Raw genomic sequence first — 23,507 nt, forward strand, 5'->3', positions numbered from 1 at the left:
TGTTTGGTGCGGTGTATCAGTCCACCTTTCGGGCAATGACCCTGAGCTCCAAGCACCCATTGAAGCAGGTAGACTGTGGCGGGACAGAACCTTATTGACCGGGGGCTGCCCGGTTTGAGGCGGGCAGTAGCTGTCCAGTGAGGTGCAATGACCTCTCCCACCGACAAAGGCAACCCGTGGCGCCCAGTTTCTACGCCAATTTATCTGGACTTATAACCCGTAACTGCTGCCTTCCGTGTTGTGTCAGTCGCTGTGAGGCAACTATGGAATGACCTCTCCATGGCGCATGCCGGGGCAAGTTTATGGAGGTTGAGAGTTGCCCAGTCGTCAAAACCCCCCTCTCGGCCTTTCTGGTGGGGTCCAAAGGAGTGCAGGACACGACGTTTGGCACCAGTATGGCTGCAGGAACTGCCGGAAACATGCCAAAGGTGACACATGACCGCCTACGGGGTTCTGCTCCGGATTATCTGTTAGGGTTTACTCCCTTAGCCTTGGTCTCTCCCGAGATGCCCACAAGGCAGTGGGGTTGTTAGGGCCCCTACACAGGTGTAGGATGGTGCCTGTGGGAGGAGGGGATGCGAGGGGGAGGGGTGGAGGGAGGGGGGGTGCGAGGGGGAGCTGGGAAGGGGGCTGTAAGGGGGTGGGGTGGGTGCAGGGGAAGGGGGTGTGGGGGGAAGATGGTGCGAGGGGGGGGCGGGCTGGGACGGGGTTGTTGGGGGGTGAGCTGAGAGGGTGGAGCAGGGAAGGGGAAGGGGGAAAAAGCGGGGGGGGGGGAAAGCGGGTGCAGGTAATAAGGTCCCTAGTGCCCACCATCGACGTCCGGAAAGCTCATCCACGTCCTTCGGGAGGTGAAGCATCTTTTGGCAGATTTACAGAGGTGATTACGTTCACTAAGGGTTTTTTTCCCAGTGGTTTAAATAAAGGCATGCAGCATTGCCGACAGTGCTGCAGATGCTCTCCGAGCCATCTCCATCGGGCGCTTTGAAGTTGCGGCCGGGGGGGCCGTTCGTGGATTTTTTGAATATCGGGGCACCTTTTCTCAAGACTTCTCTAGGGTCCCGCTGCTCCTTCTTCACCTCAATGGACTTACCGCATGCCGTGGCTGCAGACACTCTGGGCGGTGAAGACAGCAGGATCGGAGATTAAAGTATCACCAGCTGTGCTCGTCAGTTTCATCCAGATCAATTTCATTGAGAAAACAAAGAGCTGGTGTGGCTGGGGGAGGGCAGTGGGCCCAGGTAACATACACTAAACTAACTGTTAGCTTTTAGATAGGGCTAAAATGAACTGATTTAAAGAGCTAGGGGAGTTTAAACAGTTTAAGAGGGTAGCTGAAATATGCCTGTCCATTGTTCGCAGGTCATGAAATTTCACTGAATCATGGAATTACTGAAAAGTACCGTGAGAAGTCATTCAGACCATCGAGTATGTGCTGGCTCTATGGAAGAGAATACATCTGGCCCCGCTTCCCCACTCTTTCCTCATATCCCTGCAATTCGTTTTGTGCTTCAGATATGTACCCAACTCTCTGTTGAAGGCTACTATTGTATCCATTACCTCAGAAGGCAGTGAATTCCGCTTCCTAAACACTCGTTGTGTAAAAACCCTGAATTGCTCAGTGTCACCTCTGCTTCTTCTGCCAATCACCACAAATCTTTGCTCCCTTATTATCGATCCTACAGCCATTGGAAACAATTCCTCTTTAATTCCTCGATCTAAACCCTTTATGACTTTAAACAGCTGTATCAATTCTCTGAGGAGAACACCCCCAGTTTTCCAGTCTATCCACGAATCTGGAATCCCACATTCCCAAATTGTTTTTAACTTTCCATTGAACAAAAGCCAAAACATTTGTTGTTCACAACACAGCTGCTGAAATGGCTGGAGTGCCATAGGCTTGGAGCCATTGTTGAATCATTTAAAGATTACTTCTAAAAATCACCAGTTCCGAAGGGTCACTGACCCGAAACGTTAACTCTGCTTCTCTTTCCACAGATGCTGCCAGACCTGCTGAGTGGTTCCAGCATTTCTTGTTTTTATTTCTAAAAATCACCATGCCAATTGAAAATAATGATTATATTATGTTTCGATGAAAAAGAGGTGGATTGAAAATGGTAATAAAAACGCGAGTCCATGCTGGCAGGGAGTCAGATTTGAATTTCTTTTTAAAAAATTCATTCATGGGTGTGGGCGTCGCTGACCTGACCAGCATTTATCCCTAATTGCTCTTGAGAAGGTGGTGGTGAGCTGCCTTCTTGAACCGCTGCAGTCCATGTGACGTAGGTACACCCACAGTGCTGTTCGGAAGGGAGTTCCAGGATTTTGACCCAGCGACAGTGAAGGAACGGTGATATAGTTCCAAGTCAGGATGGTGTGTGACTTGGAGGGAACTTGCAGGCGGTGGTGTTCCCATGCATTTGCTGCCCATGTCCTTCTAGTTGGAGGAGGTCGCGGGTTTGGAAGGTGCTGTCTAAGGAGCCTTGGTGCGTTGCTGCAGTGCATCTTGTAGATGGTACACACTGCTGCTACTGTGCATCGGTGGTGGAGGGAGTGAATGTTTGTAGATGGGGTGCCAATCAAGCAGGCTGCTTTGTCCTTGATGGTGTCGAGCTTCTTGAGTGTTGTTAGAGCTGCACCCATCCAGGCAAGTGGAGAGTATTCCATCACACTCCTGACTTGTGCCTTGTAGATGGTGGACAGGCTTTGGCAAGTCAGGAGGTGAGTTACTCGCCTCAGGATTCCGAGCCTCTGACCTGCACTTGTAGCCACGGTATTTATATGCCTACTCCAGTTCAGTGTCTGGTCAATGGTAGCCCCTAGGACGTTGATAGTGAGGGATTCAGCGATGGTAACGCCATTGAATGTCAAGAGTAGATGGTTAGCTTCTCTCTTGTTGGAGATGGTCATTGATTGCCACTTATCAGCCCAAGCCTGGATATTTTCCAAGTCTTGCTGCATTTCTACACGGACTGCTTCAGTATCTGAGGAGTCACGAATGGTGCTGAACATTGTGCAATCATCAGCGAACATCCCCACTTCTGACCTTATGATTGAAGGAAGGAGAAGATGAAGTAGCTGAAGATGGTTGTGCCTAGGACACTACACTGAGGAACTCCTGCAGTGATGTCCTGGAGCTCAGATGATTGACCTCCAACAACCACAACCATCTTCCTTTGCGCTAGGTATGACTCTAACCAGCGAAGGGTTTCCCCCCTGATTCCCATTTACCTCAATTTTGCTAGGGCTCCTTGATGCCATACTCGGTCAAATGCTGCCTTGATGTTAAGGGCAGTCACTCTCACCTCACCTCTTGAGTTCAGATCTTTTGTCCATGTTTGAACCAAGGCTGTAATGATGTCGGGAGCTGAGTGGCCCTGATGGAACCCAAACTGAGCGTCACTGAGCAGGTTATTGCGAAGCAAGTGCCGCTTGATGGCACTGTTGATGACGCCTTCCATCACTTTACTGATGATTGAGAGTCGGCTCTCAATGGGGCAGTAATGGGCTGGGTTGGACTTGTCCTGATTTTTGTGTACAGGACATACCTGGGCAATTTTCCAAATTGCAGGGGAGATGCCATCATTGTAGCTGTACTGGAACAGCTTGGCTAGGGGTGCAGCAAGTTCTGGAGCACAGGCCTTCAGTACTATTGCCGGATTATTGTCAGTGCCCATAGCCTTTGAAGTCTCCAGTGCCTTCAGTCGTTTCTTGATATCACGTGGAGTGAATCGAATTGGCTGAAGTCTGGCTTCTGTGATGCTGGGGACTTCAGGAGGAGGCCACGATGGATCATCAACTCGGCACTTCTGGCTGAAGATTGTTGCAAATGCTTCAGCCTTATCTTTCGCACTGATGTGCTGGGCTCCCCCATCATTGAGGATGGGGATATTTGTGGAGCCACCTCCTCCAGTTAGTTGTTTAATTGTCCACCACCATTCATGACAGGATGTGGCAGGACTTCAGAGCTTAGATCTGATCCGTTGGTTATGGGATCACTTAGCTCTGTCTATCGCATGCTGCTTATGCAGTTTGGCACGCAGATGTCCTACAGCTTCACCAGGTTGATACCTCATTTTGAGGTATGCCTGGTGCTGCTCCTGGCATGCTCTCTTGCACTCTTCATTGCTGTTGATGCTATGAAGTAACCACTAAGCGAAAGCTGACGCCAATAAAAGGAGGAACACCCTTAACGAAGAATGAGCTCACAAATGTCACATGCAGTACAAGTCAGGCTAACGTCAATCAGAAGTTTTCCAAGAACACAAGAAATAGGAGCAGCAATAGACGATATGGCCCATCGAGCATGCTCCGTCATTCAATATGATCATGGCTGATCTTGGGCTTCAATTCCATTTTCCTGCCCGCTCTCCATATCCCTTGATTCCCTGCAAGATCAAAAATCTATCTATGCCATCCTTAAATGTATTCAATGATGAAGCATCCACAACCCTCTGGGGTAGAGAATTCCAAAGATTCACAACCCATTGAAGTGCAGCAATTTTTCCCCATCTCAGTTGTGAATGATTGGCCCTTTATCCTGAGACTGTGCCCCATGTTCTAGATTCCTTGACCTGTGGGAATAATCACTCAGCTTCTACCCTATAAAGCCCTTTCAGAATCTTGTATGTCTCAATTAGATCGCCTTTCATTCTTTTAAACTCCAGAGAATATAAGCCCAATTTACTCAGCCTCTCATCATAGGACAACCACCTCATCCCAGGGACCAATTTAGTAAATCTTCGTTGCACTGCCTCCAGTGCAAGTATATCCTTTCTTAAATGTGGAGACCAAAACTGCACACGGTATTGCAGGTGTGGTCTCACCAAAGCCCTGTGCAATTTTAGTAATACTTCTTTATTCCTGTACTCCAAACCCCTTGCAATAAAGGCCAACATGCCATTTGCATTTCGAATCGCCTGTTGCACCTGCATGTTAACTTTGTGCATTCCTTGCACGAGTACAACCAAGTTTCTCTAAACATCAACACTTATCAGTTTCACACCTTTTAAAAAATATGCTGCTTTACTATTTTATGACCAAAGTGAAGAACTTCACACTTCCCTACATTGGTCTCCATGCAAAGGCTATGGGCCCTGACATTATTCTGGCAATAATACTGAAGACCTGTGCTCCAGAACTTGCCATGCCCCTAGCAAAGCTATTCCAGTACAGCTGCAACACTGGCATCTACCCTGCAATGTGGAAAATTGCCCAGGTATGTCATGTACACAAAAAGCAGGACAAGTCCAACCTGGCAAATTACCACCCCATCAGTCAACTCTCAATCATCAGTGAAGTGATGGAAGTTGTCAACAACAGTGCCATCAAGCAGCACTTGCTGAACAATAACATCCTCAGCGACGCTCACTGTGGGTTCCGCCAGGGCCACTCAGCTCCTGACCTCATTACAGCCTTGGTTCAAACATGGACAAAAGAGCTGAACTCAAGAGGTGAGGTGAGAGTGACTGCCCTTGACATCAAGGCAGCATTTGACCGAGTATGGCATCAAGGAGCACTAGAAAAGCTGAAGTCAATGGGAATCAGGGGGAAATCACTCCGCTGGTTGGAGTCATACAGGGAATGCCTTCGTGCTAAGGGATCAGATGGGGAAGAATTTGTTAAGTGTGTCCAGGATAGATTGCTGAAGCAGTATGTGGATGGCCCTACAAGAGAAGGGGCTACACTCGACCTCCTCTTCGGAAATGAGGATGGGCAGGTGGTTGATGTGTCAGTGGGGGAGCATTTTGGGACCAGTGACCATAACTCTATTAGCTTCAAGATAGTTATGGAAAAAGATAGGACTGGTCCTCAGGTTGAAGTCCTAAATTGGGGGAAGGCTAATTTCGATGGCATCAGACAGGAACTCTCAAAATGAATGGGAGAGGCTGTTTACAGGTAAAGGGACGTCTGGCAAGTAGGAGGCTTTTACAAGTGAGATAGGAAGAGTTCAGGGCAGGCATGTTCCTGTTAGATGGAAGGGCAAGACTGGCAAGTTGAGGGAACCTTGGTTGACGCGGGATATTGAGGGTCTGGTCAGGACAAAGAAGGAGGCATATGTCAGGTATAGGCAGCTGGGATCAAGCGAGTTCCTCGAGGAGTATAGGGGATGTAGGACTGCACTTAAGAAGGAAATTAGGAGGGCGAAAAGGGGCCATGAGATTTCCCTGGCAGATAATATAAAGGAGAATCCTAAAAGATTTTATAAGCATATTAAGAGTAAAAAGGTAGCTAGGCAGAGGGTAGGTCCCCTTCAGAATCAGTGTGGCAATCTATGTGTGGAGCCATGGTAAATGGGCGAGGTCTTAAATGAATATTTCTCGTCCATATTTACCGTGGAGAAGGTCATGAAAGCTAGTGAGTTCAAGGGAGGGAACACCGATATCCTGGAGCATATCAACATTACAAAGGAGGAGGTGTTGGAGGTTTTGAAGCGCATTAAGGTGGATAAATCCCCAGGGCCTAACTAGGTGTATCCTAGGATGCTATGGGAGGCAAGGGAGGAGATTACAGGAGCTCTGGCAGAGATTTTTGTATCATCGTTAGCCATGGGTGAGGTACCGGAAGACAGGAGGATAGCTAATGTTGTGCCTTTATTCAAGAAGGGCAGCAGGGATAAGCCAGGGAACTACTGGACAGTGAGCCTTACATCAGTGGTGGGAAAGTTATTGGAAGGGATTCTGAAAGACAGGATTTATATACATCTGAAAAGGCATGGTCTGATTAGGGATAGTCAGCATGGCTTTGTGCATGGGAAATCATGTCTCACGAATTTGATTGAGTTTTCGAGGAGCTGACCAAGAGGATTGACGAGGGCAGGGCGACGGACGTTTTCTACATGGACTTTAGCAAGGCCTTTGACAAAGTCCCGCATGGTAGGCTGGACCAGAAGGTTCGAACACATGGGATCCAGGGTGAGCTAGCAAAGTGGATACAAAATTGGCTTGGTGACAGGAGGCAGAGGGTGGTCGTGGAGGGCTGTTTTTCAGATTGGAGGCCGCTGACCAGTGGTGTGTCGCAGGGATCGATGCTGGGCCCTCTGTTGTTTGTCATATATATTAATGACTTGGGTGTGAATGTAGGGTGCATGAGTAGTAAGTTTGCAGATGACACCAAAATTGGTGGTATAGTGGACAGTGGAGAAGGTTGTCTAAGGTTACAACAGGATATAGATCAACTGGGAAAGTGGGCAAGGGATTGGCAAATGGAATTTAACACAGACAAGTATGAAGTGATGCATTTTGGGAAGTTAAACCAGGGCAGGACATATACAGTGAATGGCAGTGCCCTGGGGAGTGTTGTTGAGCAGTTGAGCAGGGTGCAAGTACATAGTTCCCTGAAAGTGGCAACACAAGTAGACAGGGAGGTGAAGAAGGTGTATGGCATGCTTGCCTTCATCAGCCGAGGCATTGAGTACAACAGTTGGGTTGTCATGTTACAGTTGTACATAATGTCTGTTAGGCCACATTTGGAATACTGTCTGCAGTTCTGGTCGCCGCACTACAGGAAAGATGTGATTAAGCTGGAGAGGGTGCAGAGAAGATTCACAAGGACGTTGCCTGGTTTGGAGGGCTTGAGTTATAAAGAGAGATTGGACAAGCTGGGTCTGTTTTCCTTGGAACGAAGGAGGCTGAGAGGGGACATGATAGAAGTATATAAAATTATGAGAGGCATAGATAGGGTAGATAGTCAGAATCTGTTTCCCATGGTTGGGGTGACTAAAACTTGAGAGCATAGATTTAAGGTGAGAGGGAGGAGATTTAAAAGGGATCAAAGGGGTAAATGGTTCACACAAAGAATAGTGGGTATCTGGAATGAGTTGCCTGAGGCAGGAACAGTAGCGACATTCAAGAGGCATCTGGACAGGTACTTGAATGAGCAAGGCATAGAGGGATTATGGAATTAATGCAGGCAGGTGGGATTAGTATAGATGGTTATTATGGTTGGCATGGACGCCGTAGGCCGAATGGCCTGTTTCTACTCAGTACGACTCGATGACATACCCAACGCAAGCTAAGATGGCTGTGACTTTTTAATTATTTTTTTTAAGAGATGCAGCACTGAAACAGGCCCTTTTGGCCCACCGAGTCTGTGCCGACCAACAACCACCCATTTATACTAACCCTACAGTAATCCCATATTCCCTACCACCTACCTACACTAGGGGCAATTTACAACAGCCAATTTACCTATCACCTGTAAGTCTTTGGCTGTGGGAGGAAACCGGAGCACCTAACGAAAACCAACATGGTCTCAGGGAGAACTTGAAAACTTCGCACAGGCAGTACCCAGAATTGAACCCGGGCTTCTGGAGCAGTGAGGCTGCGGTGCTAACCACTGCGCCACTGTGCCGCCCAAGTCTGAGCTCCAGGACATCACTGTAGCAGTTCCTCAGGGTGGTATCAGAGGCCCAATCATCTTAAGCAGCTTAATCAATGACCTTCCTTCAACCATAAGGTCAGAGGTGGGGATGTTCGCTGATGATTGCACAATGAGGCAGTCCGTGCAGCAATGCAGCAAGACCTGGACAATATCCAGGCTTGGGCTGATAATTGGCAAGTAACATTCGCACCACACAAGTGCCAGGCAATGACCATCTCCAACAAGAGAGAATCTAACCTTCTCCCCTTGATATTCAATGGCATTACCTTCACTGAATCCCCCACTATCAACATCCTAGGAGCTACCATTGACCAGAAACTGAACTGAAGCAGCCATATAAATACCGTGGCTACAAGAGCAGGTCAGAAGCTAGGAATCCTGCGACGAGTAATTCATCCCCTGACTCCCCAATGCCTGTCCACCATCTACAAGGCACAAGTCAGGTGTGTGATGGAATATTCTCCACTTGCCTGGATGGGTACCACCTCAAAAACGCTCAAGAAGCACGACACCATCCAGGACAAAGCAGCCCGCTTGATGGCACCCCATCTACAAACATTCACTCCCTCCACCACTGATGCACAGTGGCAGCAGTGTGTCCCAATTTTTATACCAATCACTTTAAATCGATGCTCCCTCGTCACTGACCTCTCTGCTGAGGGGATTTGACCCCTTACCTCCACTCTATCCTCAAAATCTTGTACATTTCAATCAGATCTCCCCTCAGCCTTCTCTGTTCCAAGAAGAACAGCCCAGCCTATCCAATCTTTCCCCATAGCTGCATTTTTCCAGTCCTGGCAACATCCTCGTAAATCTCCTCTGTACCCTTTCCAGTGCAATTACATCCTTTCTGCAATGAGATGACCAGAACTGCACACAGTACTCAAGTTGTGGCCTAACCAATGAGTTATACAGTTCCAGCATAACCTCCTTGCTCTTGTATTCTATACCTCGGCTAATAAAGGAAAGGAATCCTTATCGACCTGACCTGCTATCTTCAGGGATCTGTGGACATGCACTCCAAGGTCCCTCACTTCATTTACACTTTTGAGTATTTCCCCATTAATCATGGGCAATGTTTGACCTTCCCAAATGCATCATCTCACACCTCTCCAAGTTGAATTCCATTTTCCACTTTTCTGCCCGTCTGACCAGACCATCAATAGCTTCTTGCAGCCCACAGCTATCCTCCTCGCTATCTACCACACGACAATCTTTGTGTCTTCTACAAACGACTTGATCATGCCCCCTACATTTACATCCAAATCGTTAATATATACCACAAAAAGCAAAGGACCCAGTACTGAGCCCTGCAGAACGCCACTGGAAACAGCCCTCCAGTCGTTAAAACAGCCGTGAACAATTACCCTTTGTTCCTGCCAGTGAGCCAATTTTGTATGCACCTTGCTGCATTTCCCTGGATCCCATGGGATTTAATTTTTGTAATCAGTCTGCCATGTGGGACCTTGTCAAAAGCCTTGTTAAAAACCATGTAGACCACATCAACTGCACTATTTCATCTATCTTCCTTTTTACGTCTTCACAAAATTCGATCAAGTTGGTCAAACAAGATATTCTCTTAACAAATCCATGCTCACTATCCTTGATTAACCTGTGCCTTTCTAAGTGACAGTTTATCCTGTCTCTCAGAATAGATTCCAACAATTTGCCCATTACTGAGGTTAGACTGACTGGCCTGTAATTATTCATGTCTATCCTTCGCTCCCTTTTTAAACAGAGCTACAACATTAGCAATTCTCCAATCGTCCAGCACCACACCCGTATCCAGTGAGGACTAGAAAATGGTGGTCAGACCTTCTGCTATTTCCTCTCTTGGTTCTCTTAACAGCCTAGGATACATTTCATCTGGCCCTGGTTATTTATCAACTTTCAAGGATGCTAATTCCATTAATACGTCCTCTCTCTCTATGTTTATCACATCCAATACTTCACACTCTTCCTCCTTAACTACAATATCTGCATCGCCCGCCTCTTTTGTGAAGACAGACGTAAAGGATTCATTAAAAACCATACTAATATCTTCCACCCCTACACAGGGTTACCTTTTTGATCTTTTATGGGCCCTCGTGTCTCCTTAGTTATCTTCTTACTCTTAATGTATTGATAAAACATCTTTGGGTTCACCTTGACTTTGCTTGCCAATATTCTTTCATGCCCTCTCTTATTGGGGAAACTTCAGGCACTAAAATCTGACAAGTCCCCGGGACCAGATGGCCTAAATCCTAGGATTCTAAAATATATAGCTGCAGAGATAGTGGATGCACTGGCTATGATTTTCCAGAATTCCTTAGATTCAGGAATGGTCCCGTCATATTTAAGTTGGCAAATGTTATGGCAGGAAAGGAGATAGCGAGAAAACTGGGAACTACAGGCCAGTTAGCCTGTCATTAGTTGTTGGGGAGATGCTGGAAATTATTTTTAAAGAAGTCTTAACATTGCACTTGGAAAAGCATAGTGTGTTTCGGACATGTCAGCATGGTTTTACTAAAGGGAGATCCTGTTTAACAAATTGATTAAAATATTTTGAGGATGTCACTAGTAGGGTAGATAAAGGGGAACCAGTAGATGTAGTAAACCTGGATTTTCAAAAGGCATTTGATAAGGTGTTGCATAAAAAATTAATAGGCAAGCTAAGGGTTCATGGTGTTGGGGGTAATATAGCATGGATAGAGGAATGGTTAACAGACAGGAAGCAGAGAGTGGGCATAATTGGGGCATTTTCAAGTTGGCAGGCAGTGAATAGTGGGAATAGCAAGATCAGTGCTGGAGCCTCAGCTATTTACACTCTATATTAGTGAGTTGGATGAAGATACTGACAGCAATGTATCTAAGTTTGCTGATGATACAAAGGTCGGTGGACAGGTAAGCTGTGGGGAGGACAGAGAGGCTGCAAAGAGATATAGACGGGTTGGGTGAGTGGGCAACAAGATGGCAATTTTTTTTAACTTCATTCATGGGATGTGGGCATCGCTGGCCTGGCCAGCATTTATTGCCCATCCCTAATTGCCCTTGAGAAGGTGGTGGTGAGCTGCCTTCTTGAACTGCTGCAGTCCATGTGAGGTAGGTACACCCACAGTGCTGTTAGGAAGGGAGTTCCAGGATTTTGACCCAGCGACAGTGAAGGAATGGTGATATAGTTCCAAGTCAGGTTTGTGTGAGATTTAGAGGGGAACATGCAGGTGGTGGTGTTCCCATGCATTTGCTGCCCTTGTCCTTTTAGTTGGTAGAGGTGCGGGTTTGGAAGGTGCTGTCTAAGGAACCTTGGTGCGTTGCTGCAGTGCATCTTGATAAAAATTAGAGGGAAGATGAGTCATAGAGAGATACAGCACTGAAACAGGCCCTTCGGCCCACCGAATCTGTCCTGACCAACAACCACCCATTTATACCAATCCTACATTAATCCCATATTACCTACCACATCCCCACCCACCTACACTAGGGGCAATTTACAATGGCCAATTTACCTATCAACCTGCAAGTCTTTGGCTGTGGGAGGAAACTGGAGCACCTGGTGGAAACCCAAGCAGTCACAGGGAAAACTTGCAAACTCCGCACAGGCAGTAGCGTGAACCGAAGCTGGGTTGCAGGAGCTGTGAGGCTGCAGTGCTAACCACTGCGCCACTCTAAAGAGGAAAAACCTCTTCATCCAGAGGGTGGTGGGGGTCAGGAACTCACTGCCTGAAAGGGTAGTTGAGGCAGAGACACATAACTCATTCAAAAGGTATACACCTCAAGTGCTGTAATCTGCAGGGCTCCGTGCAAAATGCTGGAGGGTGGGATTAGGATAGGTGGATCGTTTTTCGGCCAGCACAGACATGATGGGCAAAGTGGCCTCTTTCTGTGCCTTAAACTTTCTATGATTCTCTAATACTTCTTCTCGATTGTTATCAAAATCCTTAATCTCCTCACTTTTTAGCTACTAGGTTACTGCCTAATTCTGGTACGGAATTTGTGTCATCTACTGTGAAGACAGACACAAAATATTTGTTCAATGGCTCTGCCATTTCATCATTCCCCATGTTGATTTCTCCTGTCTCTGCCTCTAAGGGACCAAAATCTACTTTAGCTACTCTCTTCCTTTTTATCTACTTATAAAAGCTTTTACAATCTGTTTTTATATTGCTGGCTAGTTTATTCTCATTTTACTTTTTCCCTTTTTATTAACTTTTTTGTGGCCCTTTGCTGGTTTCTAAAACACTCCCAATCCTCAGACTTGCTACTATTTTCTGCAACATAGAAAGACTGCAGCATTGTTAGCTGTCAAGCTCCACTCCAGAGAGGTCAAGACAAAAATGAAGGCTGACACCACAGTTCAGTACTGAGGGAGTGCTGCACTGTACATGCTCATGTCTTTCAGGTAACCAAGGCATCGTCCGCTCTGTCAGGTGGACGTTAAAGTCCTACTCGGAAAAGAGAATGAGAGTTATTTCCGGTATCCTGGTTAACATGTATCCCTCAATCAACAAAAGCAAAACAGATTTTCGTGGCCTGGGAAAGGAAGACTGTCATTCATATAGCGATTCCATGACTCAGGACATCCCAAAGTGCTTTACATTCAATTAAATACTGCTGAAATACAGTCATTCTTATAGGAAGCACAGCAGCCAATTTTCACAGATCAAGCTCCCACAAACACAAATGTGTTATTGACCAGATTATCTGTTTTTGTCATGTTTATTGAAGGAAACATACTGACCAGGACACGGGGGATAACTCCCTTACTCTTCTTCAAAATCATGTCATATGTGTTCTTACATCCACTGAGAAGGGAGACGAGCCCTTGGTTTAACGTCTCATCCAAACATGCAGCTCTCCCTCAGTCCTGGAATGGAATATAAGCTTTCATTTTTGTGCTTAAGTCCTGGAGCAGGTTTTAAACCTGAATCTTTGCGACTCAAAGGCAGAAGTGCTACCAACTGAGCCACTGCTGACACTACAAATACAGTGCACAAAAGAAGAAAGTGTATTTTGCAAAAATGGGTTATAAAAATGGTAAGACAATTGTGACGGCAGCAGTGGTGTGGCAAAACATACAATGATAGCACAGCAGGAGGCCATTCGGCCCAGCGTGCTTCTTTGACAGAGAAGTCATTCTTGTTCGAGAGGGGATGTGTGAGGCAAGTTTTTTACACAGAGGGTGGTGAGTGCCTGGAACTTGCTGCCAGGGGAGGTGGTGGAAGCAGATACGATAGCGATGTTTAAGAGACATCTTGACAAATATATGAATAGGAAGGGAACAGAGGGATATGGGCCCCAGAAGTGCACATGGTGTTAGTTTAGGCAGGCATCAAGATCGGCGCAGGCTTGGAGGGCCGAATGGCCTGTTCCTGTGCTGTACTGTTCTTTGTTCTTTGTTCTATTGGCCGATAAATGCACCAGTTTGAACAACAGGCAACAAAAAGCCATTACCACCCACATTTGTCTTGCACCATCATCTCTATTGTCAGTTTATCCAACATGCCTTGCAACCTATCAGAGCCCTTCCCTTTAATTCTTTCACTTCTCTACCTCCATCTGTACACTTGTGTTCGACTTGTTGCACCTCTGACTTTTCTAGCTCTGAAGAAAGATCATAGACCTGGAAGGTTATCTCTGTTTCTCACTCCACAGATGCTGCTAGACCTGCTGAGCACTTTCTGATTTCTTTCAGCAAAGAAATAATTTTGCATGTGTCAGTTCATGGAGCTGCAAGAAAGTTTCATTCCATGACTGGGAATTTGACCAGGAATGGGGCGTGAATGAGCTGAATTCTAACTAATAGACCACCAGGGAATCAGTTATGTGTCATTCAAAGTTAGTTAATCCACGCTGTTTTCAAATTTCTTTACTTCAGGCCACTTTTACCACGTACAGATTCTTGCACCAAATGGCATGTTTAATCAGAACACAAAAGACTAGTTCAGCTAAGGACAGTACCAAGCACAATAGGTAAGAACATGAAATGAACAGTGAGGTGAAATAGTAGCACAAGCTGCGGATATGCAAGTTTCAATTTCCAAAACGCTCCAACCTAATCACTGTGGTTCCAATGAAACATGCAAGGCAATGCAAAGCAGTCATACATCAATAGAAGCAACTGGAAGATGTCAAACTCTGCCAGTTTCATGTAGGACCTCCTTTTGTTTCAGTCACTGCTTTTCCTCCAGCTCCCTCCGCTCCTCCAGCTCCCTGGTGAATAAGGTGCTTGATACAAATTCCTGAAACCCAGCTCTCCCAAATGATGCATGACTTTGGGAAGCAATGGGTTTTCAAAATAGCAGGATAAATAGGCACCAGGATTTCATCTTCCTGCCTCTTCCAGGTACTGAATACATGAATGTGCAAGAGCTGTTCCCACTAATCGCTATCCACAGTCGTGCTCTCCTTCCATTTTCTAAATGTTGCTTAGTTTGGCAATTGTGTGTATTTTTCCATTGCGTTTCAATGTGTCAAAAGCAGAGGTACGATACACTATTGTTATTCAGCAGAAACACAGATGAGGTCCTGCAGGCAGAGTTGCTGAGCATCCAACTTCCTTACCTGGTTCCCAAGTTTGATGTAGTCCCTCTGCTCAGCCACTGTTCCCATCCCATACAAATCTGCTGTCATCACCCCTCCTCAAATAACCCATCCTTAACCCTTCAATCTTGCAAATGACCGTCCCATCTCCAACCTCCCTTTTCTCTCCAAAGTCCTTGAATGTCCTGTCATCTCCCAAATCCATGTTCATCTTTCCCCACTATTATGCCTGAATCCCTCCAAGCACATTTTCACTCTTTCCACATTATTTATACAGCCCTTGTCTTTCACCACACCATTAGCAATCCCTTTGCTTGGCCCCCTAAACCTCCTTGTCAGTTAATCTCTCCTACCCTCTGTCCTATCACACACCTTCTCTTTTGTTCTCTTACCCCCCCACCCCCCACCCTTTCTTCACTTGCTTAAAACCTATACATTTCTAACCATTGCCAGTTCTGATGAAAGGTCACAGACCTGCAACATTAACTCTGTTTCTCTCTCCACAGATGCTGCCAGACCTGCTGAGTATTTCCAGCACGTGCTTTTTAAAATTTCAGATTTCCAGCATTCACAGTATTTTGCTATTATTTTAGCGTTTAATTCACTGCCATTTCTCTTCCAGGAATGCCTACCTTGAAGAAGTTTTTCTCTTCTCTCCTATGGGATTTTTGTTTCTCTCTTTTACCTTGTTCACCTTCATTGCTTTCTATTTCCCACCTGGTGTTTGATAAAGTGTCCACTAAAACTCGTTTACACAGCCACATCTCCTTCTTCAGTGACTGTCTCCATCTCCAAATTAATCCTTCATGTTTTGAATCCGCCCAGGATTACAGGTTATCCTGGTACAGATATACAACATTCCTCGGACTGCTGTTCTCGCCATATCTTGAGATCCACACTAAGTGCCATGCACCAGCACATGTACACATTTGACCTCTCTCTCCAGAAGCACCGCCTCACCTTGTCTAAAAGCTGTCCTGCTCCGCAGTTTCATTTCATCCTTTGGCTTATCCAACACATTAACAGAAAGCTTTTTCTCTTCCTTTCAGGTGTTAAGGAACGTAAGCTCCAGCAGCTGATGGGGACTAATGCCCCTCCCCTTTTCTCCTTCACTTCCTTATGGCCCCATTCCTTCTCCTAATCTGACCCCTTGCCATGTAATCACTATACCCTCTGACCTTTCCCTCTCTGACGCTGAACAATCTGTACTCAACAAAGGACTCAGTTTCATCCCCTTACACCCCCACCTCAATGAATTTCGTTCTCGGCATGACGTCGAGCTCTTCTTCCATTGCCTTCACCTCTGGGCTCACTTCTTTGACCAGAAGACGCATTCCGCCACCTCCAGTATTCTTGCTCTACCTGGACCCCTCTCTCTGGCCTCTTACCCACTCTTGATATTTTTATTCAGACTGTCAGCAAGACATTGGCCATCTCAATTTCTCCACTCCCCTTGCTCACTCGAACCTGTCTCCCTCTGAACTTGCTGCACTCTGTTCTCTCAGGGCTAACTCCAACATTGTGATCAAACCAGTTGACAAGGGTGGTTCTGTTGTTGTCTGGCGTACTGACCTCTACATAGAAACATAGAAAATAGGAGCAGGAGTAGGCCATTCGAGCCTGCTCCGCCATTCATTATGATCATGGCTGATCATCCAACTCAGTAACCTGTTCCCACTTTCTCCCCATATCCTTTGATCCCTTTCACCCCAAGAGCTATATCTAACTCCTTCTTGAAAACATACAATGTTTTGGCCTCAACTGCTTTCTGTGGTAGCGAATTCCACAAGCTCACCACTCTCTGGGTGAAGTAATTTCTCCTCATCTCAGTCCTGAAAGGTTTACCCCGCATCCTTAGACTATGACCGCTGGTTCTGGACTCCCCCACCATCGGGAACAACCTTCCTGCATCTACCCTGTCAACTCCTGTTTGAATTTTATAGGTTTCTATGAGATCCCCCCCCTCACTCTTCTGAACTCCAGTGAATATAATCCTAACCGACTCAATCTCTCCTCATACGTCAGTCCCACCATCCCAGGAATCAGTCTGGTAAACCTTCGCTGCACTCCCTCTACAGCAAGAAGTTCCTTCCTCAGATAAGGAGACCAAAACTGCACACAATATTCCAGGTGTGGCCTCACCAAGGCCCTGTATAATTGCAGCAAGACATCCCTGCTCCTGTACTCGAATCCTCTCACTATGAAGGCCAACATACCATTTGCCTTTTTTACCACCTGTTGGCCCTGCATGCTTACCTTCAGCGACTGGTGTATGAGAACACCCAGGTCTCGTTGCATATTCCCCTCTCTCAGTTTATAGCCGTTCAGTTAATAATCTGCCTTCCTGTTTTTGCTACCAAAGTGGATAACCTCACATTTATCTACATTATACTGCATCTGCCATGCATTTGCCCACTCACTCAACTTGTCCAAATCACCATGAAGCCTCTCTGCACTCTCCTCACAACTCACCCTCCCACCCAATTCTGTGTCATCTGTAAATCTGGAGATATTACATTTAGTTTCCTCATCTAAATCATTAATGTATATTGTGAATAGCTGGGGTCCTAGTACCGATCCCCTCAGTACCCCACTAGTCACTGCCTGCCACTCGGAAAAAGACCCATTTATTCCTACTCTTTGTTCCCTGTCTGCCAACCAATTTTCTATCCATCACAATACACTACCCCCAATCCCATGCGCTTTGATTTAGCATGCTAATCTCTTATGTCGTAAGCCTTCTGAAGGTCCAAATAAACCACATCCCCTGGCTCCCCCTCATCAATTTTACGAGTTACATCCTCGAAGAATTCTGGTGATTTGTCAAGCATGATTTCCCTTTTATAAATCCATGCTGACTGTCAGATTCTACCACTGTTCTCCAAGTGCTCTGCTGCAAAATTTTGTATAATGGACTCTAGAATTTTCCCCACTACCGTCGTCAGACTCGTCTAGAATTCCCCGTTTTCTCTCTACCTCCCTTTTTAACTAGTGGGGTTACATTAGCCAGCCTCCAATCTGTAGGAACTGTTCCAGAGTCTATAGAATCTTGGCAGATGTCCACCAGCGCATCCATTATTTCTAGGGTCACTTCCTCAAGTACTCTGGGATGTAGATGATCAGGCCCTGGGGATTTATCGGCCTTCAATCCCATCAATTTCCCCAACACCATTCCTCTACTAATACTGATTTCCTTCAGTTCCTCCCTCTCACTAAGTCCTGTGTTCTCCAACATTTCTTGTATGATACTTGTGTCCTCCTTTGTGAAGACAGAACCAAAGTATGCATTTAGTTGGTCAGCCATTTCTTTGTTCCCCATAATAAATTCCCCTTTTTCTGACTGTAAGGGACCTACATTTGTCTTTACCAATCTTTTTCTCTTCACATACCTATAGAAACTTTTACAGTCAGTTTTTATGTTCCCCGCAAGCTTACTCTTGTACTCTATTTTACCCTTCTCAATCAATCCCTTGGTCCTCCTTTGTTGAATTCTAAACTGCTCCCAATCCTCAGGTCTGTTATTTTTTCTGGCGAATTTGTGTATCTCTCCCTTAGATCTAATGCTATCTCTAATTTCTCTTGTAAGCCATGGTTTGGCTACCTTTCCCTTACAGCTTTTGTGCCAGACAGGAATAAAAAATTAGTGCAGTTCATCCATGTGCTCTTTGAATGTTTGCCATTGCCTATCCACCCCTCATCCCTTTGAGTAACGTTTCCCAATCTGTCATTGCCAACTCGCGCCTCATACCTTTGTAGTTACCTTGATTAAGATTCAGGACTCTAGTCTCAGAATCAACTACGTCACTCTCCATCTTGATGAAGAATTCTATCATATTATGGTCGCTTATCCCCAAGAGGTCTCGCCAACTAGATTGTCAATATTTCCTCTCTCATTACACAATACCCAGTCTAGGATGGCCTATTCTATTTTTTTTTATTTTTTTTTTAGAGATACAGCACTGAAACAGGCCCTTCGGCCCACCGAGTCTGTGCCGACCATCAACCACCCATTTATACTAATCCTACACTAATCCCATATTCCTACCACATCCCCACCTGTCCCTATATTCCCCTACCACCTACCTATACTAGGGGCAATTTATAATAGCCAATTTACCTATCAACCTGCAAGTCTTTGGCATGTGGGAGGAAACCGGAGCACCCGGAGGAAACCCACACAGACACAGGGAGAACTTGCAAACTCCACACAGGCAGTACCCAGAATTGAACCCGGGTCGCTGGAGCTGTGAGGCTGCGGTGCTAACCACTGCGCCACTGTGCCGCAGTTCCTCACATATTGGTCCAGAAAACCATCCCATATACACTCCATGAATTCCTCCTCTACGGTATTGTGACTAATTTGATTTGCTCTATCTATAGGCAGATTAAAATCACGCATGCTTCCTGGAGCAGAGCGGACCTGTCGGGAGAACGCCGGGAGCGGAGCCTATAAATTGACCCAGAGGATCGAGGCCCAGTCTGTTACCTTCCGGGAGCGGAGTGGAGAGGACCGGAGCGGACCTGTGTGAGAGCAGTCAGAGCTCTTCCAGCCAGCCAGAGTTTTGGGGAAAAAAAAAGCAAACAGTGACGTCAGAGGAGAGCTGCAAGGTGATTGGTTGGTGAGTAGCAGCTGTTAGAATACCTTAAAAAAGGGGAAAGTTTTTTTTTGTTGGAAAATAATCTCTGGTGATAAGGTGAGTACTACTAAAGTGTTTTTTTTTTACGGATTTTGGATTGAAGTGGGTAGAACAAGGCCCCTAGTATAATTAGTATTTTTTAATTAAGGGAGTAACTAATTAACCTAAGGGTAAGTCATCAATTACGTCACTCTCCATCTTGATGAAGAATTCTATCATATTATGGTCGCTTATCCCCAAGAGGTCTCACCAACTAGATTGTCAATATTTCCTCTCTCATTACACAATACCCAGCCTGTTCTATTTTGATCTGCTCCTCCTATATGGGAAATCAGGGATGCTTCCAGTGTCCCTGGTGACCATCTGTGCAGGAAGTGTATCAGCTGCAGCTACTGGTGACCCGCATTATGGAGCTGGAGCTGCGGGTGGATTCACTGTGCAGCATCCACGATGCTGAGGAGATCGTATATAGCACATTTAGTGAGGTGGTCACACCGCAGGTAATGGCTGCACAGGCAGAAAAGGGATGGGTGACTACCAGACGGAGTAGGTGCAGGCACGTCGTGCAGAAGTGTCCTGTGGCCATCCCCCTCTCAAACAGATATACCGCTTTGGATACTGTTGGTGTGGTGACCTCCCAGGGGAAAGCAGCAACAGCCAAGTTCGTGGCACCACGGAGGGCTCTGCTGCACAGCAGGGGAGGAAAAGGGGTGGAAGAGCTATAGTGATAGGGGATTCTATCGTAAGGGTTGCAGATAGGCGTTTCTGTGGCCAGGATGGTATGTTGCCTCCCTGGTGCAAGGGTCAAGGATATCTCAGAGCGGCTACAGGACATTCTGAAAGGGGAGGGTGAGCAGCCAGAGGTTGTGGTCCGTATTCGTACTAACGACATAGGCGGGAAGAGAGATGAGGTCCTGCAAAGTGAATATAGGGAGTTAGGCAGAAGGTTAAAAAGCAGGACCTCTAAGGTTGTAATCTCAGGATTACTCCCTGTGCCACGCGGTAGTGAGGGTAGGAATAGGAGGATTAGAACAAAGAATAAAGAACAAAGAACAGTACAGCACAGGAACAGGCCATTCGTCCCTCCAAACCTGCGCCGATCTTGATGCCTGCCAAAACTAACACCTTCTGCACTTCCGGGGCCCATATCCCTTTATTCCCTTCCTATTCATATATTTGTCAAGATGTCTCTTAAACGTCGCTATCGTATCTGCTTTCACCACCTCCCCTGGCAGCATGTTCCAGGCACTCACCACTCTCTGTGTAAAAAACTTGCCTCGCACATCCCCTCTAAACTTTGCCCCTCGCACCTGTGTCCCCTAGTAACTGACTCTTCCACCCTGGGAAAAAGCCTCTGACTATCCACTCTGTCCATGCTGCTCATAACTTTGTACACCTCTATCATGTCGCCCCTCCACCTCCGTCATTCCAGTGAAAACAATCTGAGTTTTCCCAACCTCTCCTCATAGCTAATGGCCTCCAGACCAGGCAACATCCTGGTAAACCTCCTCTGTACCCTCTCCAAAGCCTCCACGACCAGAATTGCACACAATATTCTAAGTGCAGCCTAACTAAGGTTCTGTACAGCTGCAACATGACTTGCCAATTTTTATACTCTATGCCCCGACCGATGAAGGCAAGCATGCCGTATGCCTTCTTGACTACCTTGTCCACCTGCATTGCCACTTTCAGTGACCTGTGGACCTGTACGCCCAGATCTCTCTGCCTGTCAATACTCCTAAGGGTTCTGCCATTTACTGTATACCTCCCACCTGCATTAGACCTTCCAAAATGCATTACCTCACATTTAGTTTAGTTTAGTTTAGTTTAGAGATACAGCACTGAAACAGGCCCTTAGCCCACCGAGTCTGTGCCGACCATCAACCACCCATTTATACTAATCCTACACTAATTCCATATTCCTACCACATCCCCACCTGTCCCTATATTTCCCTACCACGTACCTATACTAGGGGCAATTTATAATGGCCAATTTACCTATCAACCTGCAAGTCTTTGGCATATGGGAGGAAACCGGAGCACGCGGAGGAAACCCACGCAGACACAGGGAGAACTTGCAAACTCCACGCAGGCAGTGTGTCCGGATTAAACTCCATCTGCCATTTCTCCGCCCAAATCTCCAACTGATCCATATCCTGCTGTATCCTCTGACAATCCTCATCATTATCCGCAACTCCACCAACCTTTGTGTCGTCCGCAAACTTACTAATTAGACCAGCTACATTTTCCTCCAAATCATTTATATATACTACAAACAGCAAATTAGGCAAATGAATGCGTGGCTGAAGAGCTGGTGTAGGCGGGAGGGCTTCAGCTACTTGGATCATTGGGATCTCTTCTGGTGCAGAGGTGAACTGCATAAGAAGGACGGGCTGCATCTAAACTGGAGGGGGACCAATATCCTTGCGGGGAGGTTTGCTAGTACTACTCGGGAGGGTTTAAGCTAGTCTTGCAGGGGGGTGGGACCCAAAGTAGAAGTCTCTCCAATGAGATAGTTGAGGCAAATGTCAAGGTTAAAGCAAGCAAGTCCAGTAGGCAGGCCGGGCAGGGGCAGGACAGGGAGAGAAGGTCTGGTAGGCTAAACTGCATTTACTTTAATGCAAGAAGCCTTACAGGTAAGGCAGATGAACTCAGAGCATGGATTGGTACATGGGATTGTGATATTATAGCTATTATGGAAACGTGGTTGAGGGATGGGCAGGACTGACAGCTCAATGTTCCAGGGTACTGATCCTTCCGGCGTGACAGAGGTGGAGGTAAGAGAGGAGGGGGAGTAGCACTGTTGATTAGGGAGGACATCACGGCACTACTTGGAGAGGATATCCCGGAACGAATGTCCAGCGAGGCCATATGGGTAGAACTTAGAAATAAGAAAGGGGTGATCACTTTGATGGGATTATACTGTAGGCCCCCCGATAGTCAGAGGGAATCGGAGGAGCATATATGTAGGGAAATCACAGATAGGTGTATGAATTATAGGGTTGTAATAGTAGGTGATTTTAACTTCCCTAATATTGACTGGGACTGCCTTAGTGCTAAGGGATCAGATGGGGAAGAATTTGTTAAGTGTGTCCAGGATAGTTTTCTGAAGCAGTATGTGGATGGCCATACAAGAGAAGGGGCTACACTCGACCTCCTCTTAGGAAATGAGGATGGGCAGGTGGTTGATGTGTCAGTGGGGGAGCACTTTGGGACCAGTGAGCAGTGAGCTTCAAGATAGTTATGGAAAAGGATAGGAGTGGTCCTCAGTTTGAAGTCCAGAATTAGGGAAGGCTAATTTCGATGGCATCAGACAGGAACTCTCAAAAGTTGAATGGGAGAGGCTGTTTACAGGTAAAGGGATGTCTGGCAAGTGGGAGGCTTTTAAAAGTGAGATAGGAAGAGTTCAGGGCCGGCATGTTCCTGTTAGATAGAAGGGCAAGGCTGGCAAGTTTAGGGAACCTTGGTTGACGAGGGATATTGAGGGTCTGGCCAGGACAAAGAAGAAGGCACATGTCAGGTATAGGCAGCTGGGATCGAGCGAGTCCCTCGAGGAGTATTGCGGGTGTAGGAGTACACTTAAGAAGGAAATTAGGAGGGGGAAAAGGGACCATGAGATTTCCCTGGCTGATAAGATAAAGGAGAATCCTAAAAGATTCTATAAGTACATTAAGAGTAAAAGGGTAGCGAGGGAGAGAGTAGGTCCCCTTAAGGATCAGTGTGACAATCTATGTGTGGAGCCACGGGAAATGGGTGAGGTCTTAAATGAATATTTCTCGTTTGTATTTACCATGGAGAAGGTCATGGAAGCTATGAGTTCAAGGGACAGAATACCGATATCCAGGAGCATATCAACATTACAAAGGAGGAGGTGTTGGAGGTTTTGAAGCGCATTAAGGTGGATAAATCCCCAGGGCCTGACCAGGCGTATCCTAGGATCTATTTTTTTATTCATTCCTGGGATGTGGGCGT

Source organism: Heterodontus francisci, chromosome 7 (genome assembly GCF_036365525.1).
Source record: "Heterodontus francisci isolate sHetFra1 chromosome 7, sHetFra1.hap1, whole genome shotgun sequence".
Classification (NCBI taxonomy): domain Eukaryota; kingdom Metazoa; phylum Chordata; class Chondrichthyes; order Heterodontiformes; family Heterodontidae; genus Heterodontus; species Heterodontus francisci.